Source organism: Glandiceps talaboti, chromosome 5 (genome assembly GCF_964340395.1).
Source record: "Glandiceps talaboti chromosome 5, keGlaTala1.1, whole genome shotgun sequence".
NCBI lineage: Eukaryota > Metazoa > Hemichordata > Enteropneusta > Spengelidae > Glandiceps > Glandiceps talaboti.
The window spans coordinates 20,934,393-20,949,448 of NC_135553.1; positions in this window are offsets into that span (position 1 = coordinate 20,934,393).

The window sequence follows — 15,056 nt, forward strand, 5'->3', positions numbered from 1 at the left end:
GACTTCCTCAAATACACCTACCATTCACATATGTACTTTTAGACTTTCTCAAATACACCTACCATTCACATATGTACTTTTAGACTTTCTCAAATACACCTACCATTCACATATATACCTTTAGACTTCCTCAAATACACCTACCATTCACATTATATACCTTTAGACTTTCTCAAATACACCTACCATTCATATATATATATATATATATATATATATATATATATATATATATATATATATATATATATATATATATATATATATATATATATATATATATATATATATATAGACTTTCTCAAATACGCCTGGCTTACATATCATGTTCTGTTTTTATGTTATTTGTTTATTAAGTAATTTTATGTAGACTTGTCAATTTACAGTACTTTTAAAATTTACAAAAGAAAAACCACGCCACTGTTCTATTTTATAGGGCACAAAGTATACACGATTGAATAAATAAATAAATATTAAAGTCATTACAATTGTAAATGGTGTTTTTCCTGCAGTTAAATGCTACAAAGTGTGTACGTGGTATCAATTGGAAATTTTGTCATGATGTAATTTATCATGTTTATTCATATAACTCAAGTTTGTCATTAAAGTTATTATTTTGTCTAGTAATAATTTTCTGAGGTCTAAGTTTAGACTACAATGAAACAAAAAGACTTTTGTCAGAATTCAACAGAATATGTCAAGGAGTTGTCATTATTTATGACCGGGGGGGGGGGGTTCACTCAAAAATTGGGGAGTGAAAGGGGGGGGGGGCTACTCAAAATTTGACATGTTAAAATAGCACCAGAAAGCATTCTTTTAGTGCTTGAAATTCAAAAATCTCCACCCCCACTTGGCCCCCTCAAACTTTGATTCAACTAATACCACCTAATTTCAAAATTTACCTACAGTACTACTTTGGGAATAAGCTGCATTCATTGTTACCCCTTCCTCTTGAAATATGCTACATCCGTAACGTTATAAGGAAATTCAAATTCATAATAAAAAGTTTGATATGTATGTATGTATGTATGTATGTATGTATGTATGTATGTATGTATGTGTACGTACGTGACTCTCTGTCTGTCTGTCTGTCTGTCTGTCTGTCTGTCTGTCTGACTGTCTGTCTGTGTTTATCTGCGTCTGTGTCTGTCTGTGTGTGTGTGTGTGTGTGTGTGTGTGTGTGTGTGCATGTATATGTATATGATGGTGTTATGCGGATGATACGCCTGAAAGGGGGCCATATATGTAAATAGTTATGACGTTGAATGATCAAAACCAAATCAGACTGTTGCAAAATGTAAAACAACTTAATTTTGCAGCCATGACGATCTTATTTACTCGGCAATGATACAGTCGGAAGACCAGAAAATGGGTCACGAAATACTTACCCTTATTCGTGAAAATCTGGATAAAAATTTTGACAAGCGCATCATGTGACAGTTGTACCTGTACTATGTGTTAGTTTTATTTTGTTCTTGGTGTAGAAACACATTGGGTAAAGTAGTTGGCTTGGATGTAAAGTACGCAAGCAAGCAAGCAACAATTCTTTATCAAAAGTTGGGTTAGACAGCTATTGAGCCGGTCGATCCTAACATGATAAAATGGAGTAACGGAATGTACCGTGATAATACAGTTAATATAATTATAGAAGATCGTAGTACCAGAAAATAGACACAACAGCATCTATTCACTTATTTCATTTTTATACGATAATTTTATTCATATTTCAATGTTCTTGAACAGACGTCGGGCATAATAATCACGTGATCAAAATGGGGCATTCTGATTGATCCAATGTCCGCCGGGGCGTGAATAATCGAACAAGTCCTTTGTGTCAACGTGTTCTACACAATGACGCGTTCGAACATAGTTCCTTATTGCACAGACCTGGAATCCGCCATATAGGCGAAGCCGCCCTAGCAATATTATTCGAGTAATTTGGCTCCAAGCTACTTACAGCCCAACAAGACACGTGTGAATTTTGATACCTTACGCCTAGCACATCTCAGACCGATAATCTGATCCCTCATGATGTCGGACGATGACAAGTACGTTATCATTGGACTTATTAACACCAGCAAGAAATATTTGACACAGGAAAATTTCGGACTAAAAGTCAACATACAGGGAAAGTCGTTGAAAACGAAACAAGAATGGAAATTCACGAAACCGGAGGGCGCGGACTTTGTGTATTTCCAAAGCCATCTTGATAAATATATGTCTGCAGACGAAAGAGGCAATTTTTCCTGTGAGGCGGAAGAAAAGGGACCGAATGAACAATTCGCCATAGATGTTCAGAGTGACGGGAGTTGGATAATCCGTAGCTACACTCATAAATACTACCTAACCGGCACCGATGAAGAATTGAACTGCTTCGAAAGAAAAAAAGAAGCTGCTCTAGTTTGGACTGTACACCTAGGTATCCATCCACTGATCAACCTACGTGTTGGAACCGGTTTGCGATACGCCAAGCCAGAAAAAGACGAGTTATTAGCGAGTGAAAATCTCCCCTGGGGTCCAGATGTAGTTATCACATTGGGTTTTCAGGATGGCAAATACACATTCCGAGCCATCGATGATACATATCTCAACCGACAAGGAAGACTGGTCAAAGAACTGAGTGGTGACTGCCAATTTATCGCCGAACTTCAACATTGTGGTCGAGTAGCGTTCCGTGACAAGGAAGGACGGTACCTTTCTCCTGGAGGCCCTTACAAAGTCATCAAAACAAGAAACAAAAAAGTCGGGCAAGATGAGTTATTCGTATTAGAGGAAAGTTATCCACAAGGCGTATTAATGGCCCATAATGGCAAATATGTGTCATTTAAAAATGGTAATATACTTTTTTTTTTATCGATTTGAAATAAATACTGCACTGTATGAGTAATTTTAGGGGTGAAACCAATAGTTGACGTAGGATTAAAAAAATCTTAATAATTCTTTTACTTTGGGGTGGGGTGGGGATTGAGCCTTTTCACTTCTCATCCTACAAAATTGATTTTAATTTTAATGGATATGTTTTTAATGTCATCAAATTGAGAAATGGAAGAATTTTCGCTGTAGTAAATGTATGGCACTAAAATGAAATAAATCTAAGTTTCAACAAAGGAACCTTTCCCTCACTACATACTGACTTTGTATTCATAGCACTATATACTACTACATAGTATACTGATTAATTTTCAATTTTGGCTAATTTAGTTAGAAGAGGGGGTGGGTGGGTCTGATACCTAAGTAAAAGAATTTAGATTTTATCCTGTACATTGAACTATTGGTCTTGATCCTTAGTGTGTGTGTATATATATACCGATAACAAACAAGAATTTGTCAGTCAGTCAGTCAGTCAGTCAGTCAGTCAAGGACATGTTGGTGGGTGGGTTGGTGGGTGGATAGGTGGGTGGGAGTGAAACAGATGGACTTATTATGTTTCTCATTGCAAACGTGTTATATATTAAATCCGCTAGGCCCAGATTTGACAGCCGTTATTAGAAAGAAGTTTCATACCGATAATGAAATCTATCAACTGGAATGTAACGAGGAAAGTGGAAAATTTGCCATTCGTACATCTATTGGTAAATACTGGTCATATGCACCTGAAAGTATACACGTCAGGAACGATGACAAGTAAGTATTTATTTATGTATGTACATGTATGTATGTATGTATGTATGTATGTATATATGTATGTGTGTATGTATGTATGTATGTATGTATGTATGTATGTATGTATGTATGTATGTATGTGTGTGTGTGTGTGTGTGTGTGTGTGTGTGTGTGTGTGTGTGTGTGTGTGTGTGTGTGTGTGTGTGTGTGTGTGTGTATGTGTGTGTGTATGTATGTATGTATGTATGTATGTATGTATGTATGTATGTATGTATGTATGTATGTATGTATTTATGTATTTATGTATTTATGTATATATATATATAAATAACTCGTGAGTATGAATCTGCTAAGACAGTGCTCTTATATATATATATATATATATATATATATATATATATATATATATATATATATATATATATATATATATATATATATATATATATATATATATATATATATATATATATATATATATATATAACTCGGTGGGTATCAATCTGCTAAGACAGTGCTCTATACCGCAGTGGCAGAGCGCAATAGTTTTGGTGGTTCTGGAACTCTTTCTTGGTTGTAACTCGGAGTTTCACGCATAGTGCGATCATCAGACAACTGTCTTCATCAACTTCATCTATTACATTGACAACTGTCTGATGATCGCACTATGCAAAACTATGTATATATATATATATATATATTTTAGGCCACCTGCCCTTAATACAAGTCGTCAAAGTGACTAGACAACATATAGAAAAAGAATTATCTGCAGGCTATGTTAAGTGCGCCTAAAAATTACAAAATAAAAGTAACACAATTACAGATGCTAGTATATTATCTCTCATTTTGAAGCTATAATACGGGAATTGGACAAACTCATCAAAGTATGAGGGTTTTGTGAACACAGAAGTGATTTGAATTTTGTCATTGTCGGGAATTCGTAGTAAAAGGATGATAGGAATTTCTTTCTTAACTCGTGATTATGCTGGGCATACAAGACAAAAAATGAAATTTATCCAGCTGCTGTAAATGACACAGTTCACAGTTTTCAGAACGTCCACTTTCTACTCTCAAATTATGACTTGACACTCTGAACATGCGCAAAGTTCGTCGAAAAATACCAATCTCAATTACAGATAAATATTTCTCTAAATGAAATATATATATAAAACAATGGAGTCGTTACAGTGTTTCACACTGTTGTTGCGATCATCAGACGTCGCAATAACAGCGTGAAACTCCGTTGTAACGACTCCTCCGTATCTTGCTTGATATTCTGTTATTTATATCGCTCTACATATATATGTATTGACACTGTTTACTCCAGCATAGCCATTTTACATATGCTGAGTTTATATAGTATAAATAAATAAACAAATAAATAAATAAATAAATAAATACATATATTATATACTAAGTATATACATGTATATATATTATATACTATATATATATATATGTATGTGTGTGTATGTACGTGCGTGCGTGCGTGTGTTTTTGTGTGTACACGTACGTGCGTGTGTGTGTGTAATATCAAAAGTAATAAGTACGTGTATTAAAAACATAAAGTTCAACATTTTGTTCCTGTAAAGACAAATTATTACATTTCCAGTAAAAAATCAATTATCACCAAATTAACAATTTCAGAAATGTACCAGAAGCCTTATTCGACTTGGAGTTTGATGGCCCTTCGATGCTTATCAAGGCCAGCAACGGAAGTTACATCAATGCCCAGGACAATGGCCACTTGTCAGCATCATCTGACTCAGTCAGCGATAAAGAAAAGTTCAAGTTTCAGCTGGTAAACCGTTCTAGATTCGTCTTGCGAGGAGAGCATGGTTTTATGGGAGTGAAAGGATCAGAATCGTCGAGTAAGCTGGATTGCAGCAGTGTGGTTTATAGTACCATCCACCCAAAGTATAAAGATGGCGCATACCAATTCAAATTTCAAGGTAAATTAGAGATTGATTTAGATAACTTAAGATTATATACTGATTTCATGGGCTCCTTTATAGAATTATGATGAAGAGATTGCACTCTTTATAATATATATAATATTATATAACTGTTTTCTTGGATCATATACTAACTTACTTGCGATATCTTACACTATCGAATCACCCGTAGGTGAACATATTTGTGTAACTGTACATGCACTGTATGGTGCAATAAATCCAATCACATTGGAGGATTTTTCGGTCCGCACCCAAAATTCAGTACCCCAATGCCAATGAATAACGCTTTCAACTATTTACCATACTACTCATAGATCACCGTAAAAACATATCTCGGATTGACGTGTGCAATATCTAATTATTGGTCTGTTAACAATTTTCAGTGAATACATTTTTGGTTTTCTGCTCGAAAAAAATAATACCCCAACGGTATCAGTTAGTGCAGGTTAAACAAGCACTATAGGCCTTTTCAAAATTTGGTGTGGTGGCGCTCTACTTCCTGTCTGTGTGTACCTTGGGGGTATACATGGTGTAGGTTACTCGGTTAAGGTCAAATAAAATAAGTTGTTTGGTTCCGGTTTCACGCCGACCCTAAACTTTTTTAAACGGTATTCAAGAAAAATGATGATAAATCGCGAAAGTCTCGCAAGAAATAGTGGGTGCAGAAACTGACATCAGCTTAAAAAGACAATATAAATATTCTTCCAATCTGTAATGGCTGTACATCTGATAGGAAGAAATAAACAACACAGAGACCATTTGAAAAACAATGGAAAATCTGAACTAGACACTCACACATGAAAAAATTATACAAAAATCTACCCACCCCACCTATTTTAAAATTGAATGTAATCGATCGGAACCACACCATTTTTTTACGCCTAATCATAGAGCACTGCTGCTTTCCTTGATGTCTGAACTGAGTACGAAAAAAATTCCTGATTTACTACAGAATACAAAGGGACAAAGCACTATAAGAGGATGATGCCCCAATTTGAGCGAGGGCGCTGTTTTCTCAATTTCCTGTTTTGCAGTCTGGAATGCCGGGCCTTTGTGCAACAGGCAAGGTATGGGTACCCGGGACAGGTATCTGCTAAGAAAATTCAACTTGAAATAACCGCGACTTTTTAAACAAGCGCTGTTGCAGTATAATCATACAAGCAGGGTACATGCTGAGTGAAAAAGAGAACTTTGAAGTGCTTAAATCTCGTAAAAGACGAGACTTTGCAGTCTAAACCCTTACACTGTGTCTCAAATTTTGATTGTTCGACAGGTCCAGATGGGAAATTATACTCCATCGACAGCGAGGGCGCCCTGTCGACAGAAGACGGCGACGTGTATTTTACTTTGGAATTTCACCAACGGAGAAAGCTCTGCATTCGAGCCCCCAACAGCAAACTGGTTTATGGCGAAAGAAGTGGCGCTATCAGGATAAAGGGAGAAAAAACAGAGCCGTGTACCCTGTTTGAATTCTAACCAATTGTCTGTATTATCAATAAAATGTATTCTGTCGAAGTGAACAACGGTATATTGTTTGAATGCTTGCCCGACTTGGATGGTTTGTAACCGAAAAAAATCCCTCAGCCTGAGGCTGATAGTTTATGAGGTTCTTTGAACGGAGTAGAATAAACATACAATATGCATGCAAGCTTTGTTAGCCAGGTAATTTGGTCTTTTTCGAAAAACAAATCATAAATATAATTTCTCGTGTACCTTTGTAACCTTAATCTGTGGATCGAAGACTTGGAGATTATGTGTACATCGTTTTTGAAAAATATCAAAATTTGATTCGAAGTGCAAGCCAAGTTATACAACATTGAGCCTTCAAAGCCACATGAACCTCGTGTCTACACGTACACGTACACGAAAGAGAGCACTGTCGGATTTCTACCGGTGATGGCGCTACTAACATTCGCACTTCGACGTGCGCACTCAGTACAGTATACGTACACCACTAGTACGTTCTATTCCAGCCGTTACATGATCTGATGTACGCATTCTGATTGGTGTTCAGTTGCGAGGAGAACGATAAAACTAGTGTTTTTACGAAAACTGTCCCCAACCACCATGTTTTCCATCAACAATTTTGTGAACTGACCATTGGAACGCCTCTGGACTAACACGGGCTATACTGTTGCAACTTGTGAACATCGCATAATTAGTGTCAATGCCGTACTTTAGCTCTTATACCTCATAATGCTGGACGATGGCAGTTATATATCCTCATTGGACTTAACAACAACAACAACAACAACAACAACAACAACAACAAACACAACAACAACAACAACAACAGCAGCAAATATCTGACAAGAAAAAAATGGAGTAAAGGTCAACATACAGGGAAAGACAATGGAATTTAAACAAAAAATGGAAAATCATCAAACCAGACGGCGAGGACTTCGTGTATATACGAAGCCATCATGATAAGTACATATGACTGTTGATGAAAGAGGCAACTTTTCATGCGATGCAAACGACAAGGGACGGAACGAACAGTTCATTTTCGAAGTTGAGACCGGCGGGCGATAGATTATCTAAAGTTACACTATTTAACGGGTAATAATGAAAGAGAAATGAACTGCTTCGAAAAACACAAAATCAAAGCAATGGTATGGACCATGCATCTCGCTATCCACCCTCTAATCAACCTACGTGCCCTCACTTGTATGTTTTATGTAAAACCGGAAAAGGAGGAATTCGAAGCGACTGAATCTATCCCTGGGGTCATGACCTCGTGATCACTGCAGGTTTCCAAGACGGAAAATATTATTTACAGGCCAATGATGGTACATACATAACTCGATTGGGTAAACTGGTGAAAGATTTGAACGAAAACTGTTCATTTATCTAAGGTATCATTCCGTTGTAAAGAAGAGTGTTATCTTTCTCAAGGTGGTCTATACAAGGTCATAAAGGCAACAAAAAAGGAAAATGGTAAAGATGAACTGGTCATCCTAGAGAACAGTCGGCCAGAGGGCGCCATCATGGCCCTCTGTGGAAAGCACGTGTCCTTCAAAAAAGGTGTAATATTGATAAAGCTAATAGCAGTTGATACGGACAATGTTCGTGAGATCTATTCGAAGAAGTCGGAAAGAAATGAGGCTGGAGTGGTTTTCAAGTGTCTTCTACTTTCAGTTTTACCATTTAAAATGTTGAATAAACAGACGAGACAGACAGACAGACAGACAGACAGACATTCTAATATCAACGTTTGCGTTACTATTAATAACCTTACAAATCTAACATTGATTCAGTCACACTTGACAACAAGACAAACGATACAATCAGTGATCATCAGTCAGTCGATCGGTCAGTCAGCCAGTCATGTCCGAGCAGTCCAGTTGAGAAATCTATTTGGTATTTTTCCCCGTATAACTTTTTGGGCCCAGGCTTGATTGCGAACCTACAAAAATACGGCGACAATGAAATTTTTGAGCTTGAGTGGGCCAGAGTTGAAAAAGGTTGCTTCATGCAAAACCTGACAACGAACATTACATATAAACGGAGGAAGAGAGAGCGAGAGAGAGAGAGAGAGAGAGAGAGAGAGAGAGAGAGAGAGAGAGAGAGAGAGAGAGAGAGAGAGAGAGAGAGAGAGAGAGAGAGAGAGAGAGAGAGAGAGAGAGAGAGAGAGAGAGAGAGAGAGGGGGGGGGAGTTAAAGTACAAAAACTTGACTCGGAAGTTAGTTTAGACATAGACAGTCTAAACCATAGACAGTCTCCCCTCCACTTTCTATGGTTTAGACTGTGTGTTTTAGTATTATTGGTAAACGGCGCCCTGCACATTTGATAACGTTATGCGCCATGGTAAAGCCGTGAATGGATCACCACAGACGACAATGACCGTTATACAATAGATGTCTTCAGTACCTGTGGTTATACCGAAATTGAAATTGTGGTGTACTCTTAGACCAACCCGGGGTATGGTATACCCTGAGGTTTTGACCAGTTGACAACATATACGCATGAGCGTCAGTGACCAGTGGGACAAACAGTCAATCATGCATACAGTCACTAGTAGTAAGTAGAGCTCTCTTCTATACTAGTTAATTCATATATGAGTGTGATAATCTCCCAGAAGATAAGAGATAAAGCGACTGTGATCTCTTGCCATTTATAAGATTAGGGTTTTTTTTTAAAATTTAGATAAGAGAAGAATGGACAAAGTGTCTTTATTTAGTCAATGAAGAGTGAATTATACATACAGCTGAAAGAGTGAAAACTAGCCAGGGAAAGAAGGGAAAAAGTTTGATATCACCACAAAACTCAGTGAGTCACTTGATCTATATTACACACAAAATAATTTACATTGTACAACAACAAAAAATATGATCATTCAACTGGTCAAACATTCAACTAAATAATAATTCAATCAATAAATCGATCGATCAATGAATGAATTACATGCTCACTTACCCCTGTGTTTATATATATTTGAACCGCATTTGAGTACTTGAGCAATACCACTGACCAATCTTTTCACTGTATAGACTTGTTTTTATTTTGTAAATATTGTTTTTCTATTCTTGGTAAATGAAATAATCCAGTCACTCTGCAACTCTTTATCATATGAATGAATGACACCATATTGCATAAATTTTGTTTCACAGTTAATTTGATTAGGGATGAGCATCTTCTGACTTTCCTAACTACCGATATTCCTGTTTCAGAATGGTGATTCACTTGTGGAATGTCAGGGGGGTTCGTCTGTTCTCATGTTGTGCCAACACTGTAAGTGAGAAGAGAATGTACGAGCAAATGTACAAAACGAGCTACATGACTGAATGTGTAAATGGAACCTGTGAAGATATATTACAATAAACGAGGAAATATTTGGATATTTTACAAAGAATCATAACTCTACGGAGGCAGCTACATAATTATACATGCACAGGTGTTACATGTAAGATCATGCTTTGTGAATCAACTGAAAAAATTATGACATATAATAAACGCCCATTATCTTACTTCCACGTTTTCTCATTCACTCTGAACGGCACTTTTTAGGGGGGGGGGGCCTCAAATTAGAAAAAATGTCATTTGAATCGAAAGTTAATTTAGACTGTAAAACGTACACGTACACGTACATGAATAGTAAACGGCTCCCTGCACATTTGATAACGTCACGCCCACGGCTATTAAACTACATTAAAAAAATATTTCAACCCTGTGTAGATGCTTTTTACATATTGGTTTCGTCTTGTAAAGCTTGGAAATTAGTGTCTGAAAGTGTCTGAATATTATCAAAATTGACTTTTAAGAGTAAAAGTCCTCCAGGGCATCGAGGGGGAAACCCCTAGGATCCCGGGATCTTATAAAGTATTTGTGAGACAAGCAGTCCACACTGAGTCACGATCAAAAAATAAATGTCAAATGATATTATATATGGGGGGGGGGGGGTCATCATGTTTTAGAATTAAGTGATAGGGGGGTCAGCCTGTTTTTGGATTTACAGATGGGGGGGGGGGAGAGGGGTCAGTGAGTTTTTGTCTACCCGATGGAAGAATCCCCTCAGGCTGGAGAAACTGACCGGTCCCTAATGGTAATAGATGTACCTTATGGAAGGCATTCAGATCAAATCTTAATTCGTATAGTTTATAAATGGGCCTGTACACAACTACGTATGAGTCTTCTTGAGCCTGAAAAGCTACCTTAACCGAGTGAATATATGAACTTTGGCTACATATCCTCATTTTGAAAATCGACAGATGAGACCAACAACAACAACACACCCCATCAGATCCACTCTAAATGAGGGATGTTTACAGGAAGGAAGACGAATCACATTCTGATTAACAGGTGTTAAGGTGTGACCAGCGTTGCACCGGTACTGTCTTTGTATTTCAGTTGTATTCAGTACAAGATGGATAGTTACATGTTTACTCGATTGATGATGAAGGTAACTTATCGAAAGAGGAAACTAATGTGTATTTAATTGAAGTGTCCAATAGGGAACTTGCAAACCCACCATGTTGAATGTTGCATCATGGGAAATGCGGTAATAAATACTAATCAATTAGTATTGTAAACAATGATGTTGTTTGTAACCACAAATAATCAATTCATAATTACCCTGACCATTGTGGGAGGTTTATTTTATCGGTAGCTCCAGATATGGTATTACGATAACCACAGGTAATCCCACAGTCCTTTGCGTCTGAGCATGCTCAGTCTGGATTGCAAGTTCCCTATTCAGTATCGAATACACATGCAAATTGCCAGTGGTGCGTGGGTTGGCCATCCTTGTTGTGGATCGTATTGTGGTACGTGTGGTAACTCGTCTCGTCATTCGATTGAAAAGTACGCTTGTAAATATAACCCTGAATAAAACCGTGTTTAGCAGTACTAGTCTTGACTAGGAAATAACCCCGGTGGCGTTGTTTGCAGGCATGGGAATTTATATATCACGTTGTTACTTTGGTGACAGGCATTGAAATTTCATGTGGTAATGTAATGCTTACTGTTAAATAGTTGGCAGATTGGTCTTTCAGCTATAATTGTTTAGAATAACCAAAAATCATCCAATCGTGTCAACAAAGTGACTTTTCTATTCTTTTCAAAAGCTTACTTTTAAGCAAATTTACCTGATACATATATAGCTACCACAGTATTTCACATTATACTTAGTAGTATTATAGTAGTACTTCATTATTACAGCATACTGCAGTACACAATCTTTCAATACATACATACATACCTACATACATACCTACATACATACATACATACATACATACATACATACATACATACAATGTACATACATACATACATACATACATACATACATACATACATACATACATACATACATACATTGATTATTTTGATAAAAAGTCAACACAATAAAGTACCATCGGTTGTTTATTGAATAAATCTGGTCGGCTTTAGAAGACCATATGTTGGGTTGTTTGGTGATATGATATACTTCTATCAAAACAACAATATTAACATTCATAACGGAAATTAATATCTGAAATTTAAATAATCTGTCTGAAGATGACGTCATTTAATCTTTGAAGTGGGTCTCGCATAATGCTGTTATATTGCATCATTTTCGAACCGATGTGAACTTTTGTCTCTGGACACGATATCTGAAAAAACCTGCATCGATTCTAATGAAACTTGCTACATATCTTCCATATGGTAATAACAAGAACCGATTAGAGTTTCGTAAACAATGAACATTGATGACTCATTTGCATAATTGATTGTTTTTTTAAGTAGTCTATATCATAAGAATGCATACTCTAAGTTCAATAGAATTTGGCACATACATTAATCATAACAAAGGGCATATGTCCTTGAAATGTGTTGATAAGTCATGTGCACAATTAATGATTTTCGGTAATCAGGCTCTATCTAAAGACTATACTCTTCAAATTTCATAACATTTTGTACTTATAAGTTATATCAGCCTTGTCAATGCGCACATATCCGATCCTATGAAATTACTTTCCATATGAGTAATTGGATTTTCAGTAATTAAGCTATGTCGTAAGAATGCATTCTTCAAATTTTATAATTTTGTACATACATGAACAATGACAAAGTACACACATCGTACAAAGCCTGTTGGCATAGTTTTAAAAAAAAGATTAATGAGTAATTTGCCAATTAATAATGACTATGCGGTAGTTAGGCTATATGTTAAGATTGCAAGCTTCAAATTTTACATCATATGGACCATATATCAATCATTACAATGCGCACATGTCCTATGAAGTTTATTGCCATTGCTTTTAGTTTAAATGAATTATTTGCATAAATTAATGATGTTCAACAATTAGGTGGTATCTTAAGATTGTAAGCTTCAAATTTCATATAATTTGATGTATTCATTGATGGTAATAAAGTGCACATTTGTTATAGTTTCTGAGGGTAATTAGTAATTTGCATAATTAGTGGCTTTTGATAATTAGGCCATAAGTAGCAAGCTTCAATGTTCATCAACATGTAGTTTCATTCAATTAATTTTTCAATTAAGGAGTACGTCATGTATGGTAGTTACAGCTCAGATTTTTGTATTCCGACTATATGTGTAGGCACAAATATGTATGGTTTTGCCTTTACGGGAGGCATTAAGTTTACATCTGTTTTTTGAACTGATGTGAACTTTTGCATCATTTCTGAGCTGATGTGAACTCTGGCATTTCTGAGCTGGTGTGAACTCTTGCATCATTCCTGAGCTGATGGGAATTTTTGCATCATTACTGAGTTGATGTGAACTTTTGCATCATTTCTGAAGGTCTTATCATTTCTGAACTGATGAAGTTTTTTTGATAAAGTAGTATATGTTCTCAACGTAGGTATTGTATCTATGAAAACTGCTTCCTCTGAACAAACTAATTCCAGGTAAAGTCTCCCACAGAAACACTGATTTTGTACTCCTGAAATCTGGTAACTTCAGCAACTTATTTCAAAATCTATTAAGTGTCGGGCAAAAACCTCAACTGTTCCATTCCATATCTCCATTCAAAAGTAATTCCTATAACTTACACTCCGATCCAACCCAGGTTTAAAGAAAAAGTCATACACATTGCACTTCTAATCAACATTCCAAAAAAGTATACAACACTTCACCACCTTACACTATACCATATTACACAACATAGCATCAAACTGCATTTTAATCACACACCAATGTTAATCAAAAACAAAATGAAACCGAGGGGGCAGAACTCAGACATGCCGTTGTCCAGGGAGCAGACTACACTATGATTAAACCACTCAACCTCTTATACGTGTTATCATGACAAAACTTTTCCGGGTTGTCGATTCTTCTATTTTCCTTAAGTAAAACTAGAAATGAAACAAGTGGTGATAGAAGTGGTTATATGGTTGAGGGAGTTTTCAATTTCATAGAGTAAAATTGATTCACTAATTATTAATTCAACTCACGATATTGTCCAGCAGTCCGTCGGAGAATATATCAAAAGATAACACCACAACAGATCTGATATATAGATTCGCTGACGATATTTCGCAAGCACCCTTTGTATATTTGTTTAAACCGATTACTCTTTGATAACAGATGAATAGAGAGTCAGATTTTAGATAATATTACGTCAATCAAACGTCTCCTATTGTGACAACCATACGATGGATTGAAATTTATAGAATTGTTATAATATAAAGAAAGCAGGTTTAAAACGGGGGAAACATTTCGACCCATGGAGTACAATACTGCCCAGTAGGCATCGAACCCATTTGCATCTTGTCTACTATTTCACATGAGAAGATATTGGTGTTCAAAGAAAACCCCCGGGGATGGAAAGAAACTAGGTAAATAACCCGGTCTCCTTATTCTATCAAATGAACCAACGGCTGAAGTCATCCATCAAGTCGAAGAGAAGATACACGGACGCTTGAGTTAGGTGAGTTTAGTATACGCTTTCTTTCGAATGCTTCCAGCTCTATGTATTCCAAGTCCTGAACTATATACATACCGGTTTTATATACTCAACTTTTATCTCAGTGTGTGTGATGGTTTCTTTT